The sequence below is a fragment of the Rhinopithecus bieti genome, unplaced genomic scaffold (assembly GCF_001698545.2).
Source record: "Rhinopithecus bieti isolate Rb0 unplaced genomic scaffold, ASM169854v2 scaffold_15296, whole genome shotgun sequence".
NCBI classification, from domain to species: Eukaryota; Metazoa; Chordata; class Mammalia; order Primates; family Cercopithecidae; genus Rhinopithecus; species Rhinopithecus bieti.
In genome coordinates this window covers 1,669,484-1,674,090 of record NW_016809075.1, presented here as the reverse complement: position 1 = coordinate 1,674,090, position 4,607 = coordinate 1,669,484, and the positions used below count along the sequence as shown (strand labels likewise).

Below are 4,607 nucleotides of genomic sequence, written 5' to 3'. Positions count from 1 at the left end.
AAAAAAAAAAAAAAAAAAAAAAAGACTGCCATTTAAGAACTATTAGACATAAAACATTAAGTACCAATTAAGAAATAGGAAGTCGGCCGGGCCCGGTGGCTCAAGCCTGTAATCCCAGCACTTTGGGAGGCCGAGACGGGAGGATCACGAGGTCAGGAGATCGAGACCATCCTGGCTAACACGGTGAAACCCTGTCTCTACTAAAAAATACAAAAAACTAGCCTGAAAAAACTAGCCGGGAGCGGTGGCGGGCGCCTGTAGTCCCAGCTACCCGGAGGCTGAGGCAGGAGAATGGCGTGAACCTGGGAGGCGGAGCTTGCAGTGAGCTGAGATCCGGCCACTGCACTCCAGCCTGGGCGGCAGAGCAAGACTCCGTCTCAAAAAAAAAAAAAAAGAAAAGAAAAAAAAAAAAAGAAATAGGAAGTCATTTTAAAAAGAAAAAGATTTCTCAAGTCAAGCAGTCTTCAGTATAACTCATGGAAGGATTGGTCTTACAAAGATGATGTGTTGAATGTAAGAATAAGCAATGGAAACAAACAGGATAAAATAAAGAGTCTCACTCAATTTTTGATGTTTACATGCAAGCCCTCTTACCCTTCTTCTCCAATTGTGTACAAGCAGAAATGAAAGTGTGGGTGCCATTTTCTTTGGCACTGGTGGGAAATACAAACTATGCAAGCCCCGGCCCACATGGTAAGAACCCTCACCTTAACCCCACCCCATAAGCTCAATAACAGACTATGCTTGTCTCTTGTTTTTTTTCAAGTCATTTTTATATCTACTTGTGAGCCTGCCCTTCTCATCTCAGAAAGACTTGTTATGTCAGTAATAAACTCTTTCATACTCTCTTCATGTCTGGGTAGCATCATCAGCCTAGACATCCAAACGAAATTTTGAGTGGAAAGGTTCATTGCACCTCTTCAGGGTGACCATGATAAAGGGAAAGCCATCTTTCAATATATGTTAATCAATTGGCATTGTGATTTTTAAAAAAGAATTTCCTTTGGCTTTGTTAGCTACAGTAAAAAAATCTCAGGATTTAATCAACTTGCCATCACTGAAAATAATAAATTTCTTGGTTGGGTACAGTAGCTCACATCTGTAATCCCAACATTTTGGGAGGCTGAGGCAGACGGACTGCTTGAGGCCAGGAGTTCAAGACCAGTTTGGGCAACAGAGTGAGATTCTGTCTCTATAAAAAAAATTAATAATTCCCAGGTGTGGTGGCATGTGCCTGCAGTCCAATTAATGGGAAAGCTGAGGTGAGAGGACTGCTTGAGTCCAGGAGGTTGAAGTTGCAGTGTGCCTACCACATCACTGCACTCCAGCCTGGGTGACAGAATGAGACCCTGAAAAAATGAAAGGGAAAGGGAAGGGAAATTTCTTAATCTACCCATTTCCTAATCTACTTGAAGATCATACCCTATGGTATTAGGACTGACACTGACACTCAGTTTTTGTCCAGCTATCTTTCCTGGTAACAACTCCCAACTTCTTATTCAGCATCTCTTTAGTTTAAAGATTATGTAGTGAAATGACTAAAAGTGATTCTCAGAAATCAGAAACATATTTATCAATACAAAGTGAAACATTTGGATACTATCTTTCTTAGATATTTGTTTTGGTTGTTCATTTTGGGCCATGGTGAAGTAGGAAATAAAGTTTGATGGAACAAACTAGAAAAAGACATCGTTCTAAATTAGAAAACAAAAGTATATTGGCATAATCTCATATTCCCATTAAAGAAAGGAATAATACATAGAATAACTCAGTTCTAAATAAAATTCGTAAAAGGACCACCTTTTAAAATAAACTTTTAAGGCCAGGCACGGTGGCTCATTCCTGTAATCCCAGCACTTTGGGAAGCTGAGGTGGGTGGATCACCTGAGGTCAGGAGTTTGAGACTAACCTGGCCAAAATGATGAAACCTCGTCTCTACAAAAAATACAAAAAAATTAGCCCAGCATAGTGGCACACGCCTGTAGTCCCAGCTACTCAGGAGGCTGAGGCAGAAGAATTGCTTGAACAGGGGAGGCGGAGGATGCAGTGAGCTGAGATCATGCGTTTGTACTCCAGCCTGGGTGACAAGAGCGAAACTCCATCTCAAAAATAAAGAAATGAATACATAGATAAAATAAACACTGGCCGGGCACAGTGGCTCATGCCTATATCCCAGCACTTTGGGAGGCCGAGGTGCAGATCACGAGGTCAGGAGATTGAGACCATCCCGGCTAACATTGTGAAACCCCATCTCTACTAAAAAATAGAAAAAATTAGCTGGGTGTGGTGATGGGCGCCTGAAGTCCCAGCTACTTGGGAGGTTGAGGCAGGAGAATGGCATGAATCCAGGAGGCGGGGCTTGCAGTGAGCGGAGATCGCGCCACTGCACTCCTGCCTGGGTGACACAGCGAGACTCCGTCTCAAAAATAACATAAAATAAAATAAAAAATAAACTTTTAAAATATGTACTTAGATTTTTGGTTTTGGTTTTTGTTTTGAGATAGGCTCTCACTGTCACCCAGGTTGGAGTGCAGTGGCCTGATCACAGCTCACTGTAACCTCAAACTCCTGGGCTCAAGTGATTCTCCCACCTCAGCCTCCTGAGTAGCTGAGACTACAGGTGCACACCACCATGCCTGGTTTTTTTTTTTGTTGTTGTTTCTTTGTTTGTTTGCTTTTATGTAAAGATGGCAGGGGGAGTCTCACTTTGTTGTCCAGGCTTCTCTTGAACTCCTGGCTCAACCAATCCTCCTGCCTTGGCCTCCCAAAGTGCTGAGATTACAGGCGTGAGCCACAGCACTTGGCCAGATTTCAGTATTTTGAAAAGAACTGAAAACAGCATAGCATTCAATTATAAAACCAACAACATAATTGAAGTAATTTAGGCACACAGGAATAACTACACTCAACATGTGGTTCAAAGCCCTGGCTCTAACAACAATAGAATTTGTTAATGTGGAACTCTTCAGTGTTTCATCACCATTAAGGCTAAATCAATGATTAAGAATCAAAGTCTTGACTAAACAATAGTACAAATGTCCAGGTGCTACATAAGAATTACATAGAATACATTAACCTCAAGAACACATTTTGTCAATGTGTTCAAAATTGTAAATCACCATTAGGAGAATAATTTTAGGTTTCCTAAATGTTTTATTCCATGAAATTATTGACAGCAATTAAATAACAATGATCCTGATACATAAAATTTCAGTTTCACTTTTTTATACTGTGATTACTTTTATAAAGCAATTTTTATTCCTATGCATTAAAAAATGCCCATTGATTGACAATTTCTCGAAACTAAAAACTTTTCCAGTTTTAATGTTATAAGCGGCTTGTTCCTTTGAGGGCAGAGATGTAGGTTTGTCTTTAAAATAGGTGTCCTGTTTGTTCTAAAAGAGTTGCCTTGGAGGACACCTTTAGGTATGTTTTTAAAATCTTAGTGAGGATTTCAATTAAGAAAGAAAACTCACATAGAGAAATAGCAGACTGAAATACTATGTTTTGTTATTTATTATTAAGGGGGTATATATTGTAGCAGAACCACTTTCTTGCTCTTGTAGATTGTTAGTGCAGTGCTATTTCCAACAGAAAATTTTAGATGGTACACGTGAAGATTATTCGTTCTTAGAATAGTGTGTGCACGGCCGGGTGCGGTGGCTCACACCTGTAATCCCAGCACTTTGGGAGGCCGAGGCAAGCGGATCACGAGGTCAGAAGATCTAGACCATCCTGGTTAACACAGTGAAACCCCGTCTCTATTAAAAATACAAAAAATTAGCTGGGCATGGTGGCAGGTGCCCGTAGTCCCAGCTATTCAGGAGGCTGAGGCAGGAGAATGGAGTGAACCCTGGAGGTGGAGCTTGCAGTGAGCTGAGACTGTGCCACTGCACTCCAGCCTGGGCGGCATAGCAAGACTCCGTCTCAAAAAAAAAAAGAATAGTGGGTGTACATTTCAATCCTGTCTTCTTTTCTCATAAAGGACTAGGAAAAGAGAAGAGACTATATGGGTATGCACATAGCCCTGATCTTCTCCTTACTCAAGACAGAAGAGTCCACGCTTTGGAACTGTGCTGTCACTTTCCTGATGGTTGGCTGGTCCTTGTGTGCAGGAGCAGGCTTTCTCTGGAAGGGAATGCACTGGGATCGGGGGAAGGTAGAAAGGAGATGGGCCTTAGAGAGCAGTAGGATGAGAGAAAAAAACTTATTTATCTAAAGGCAAGGCATTGAGTTGGAAATGGTGGCAGAACTTAAGTAAAGTTGTAGTCCAAAGCATGGCTTAGAGATGCCCATACTGGGACTAGAAAAAGAGAATCAGGGAGAAGGCTCTGGAATGATCTGTGAGGCTGGATATAAGCAAATATATGCCCCTTCTAATTTTTTTTCCTAGACATGGGTCTCTCTATGTTACTCAGGCTGGCCTCAAATTCCTGGGCTCAAGCAATTCTCTGGCCTCAGCCTCCAGAGTACCTAGGATTACAGGTGCACACCACTGTGCCCCACCTAAGCAAATATGTTTTAAGAATAGCCATTTCTGGCCGGGTGCGGTGGCTCAAGCCTGTAATCCCAGCACTTTGGGAGGCCGAGACGGGCGGATCACGAGC

At 42.0% G+C, this 4,607-nt stretch overlaps 1 protein-coding gene and 1 pseudogene across 2 annotated transcripts in view; both read right to left on the bottom strand.

The window, feature by feature from the left end:
• LOC108539641 (mortality factor 4-like protein 1 pseudogene) overlaps positions 1-3,259 on the bottom strand; it is a 6,277-nt pseudogene extending 3,018 nt beyond the window's left edge. Inside the window, exon 1 of the transcript XR_001888445.1 lies at positions 3,250-3,259. The product of XR_001888445.1 is annotated as a mortality factor 4-like protein 1 pseudogene (transcript). The remainder of the gene's footprint in view (positions 1-3,249) is intronic.
• Positions 1-4,607, bottom strand: part of ZRANB3 (zinc finger RANBP2-type containing 3) — a 320,084-nt gene that overhangs the window by 159,261 nt on the left and 156,216 nt on the right.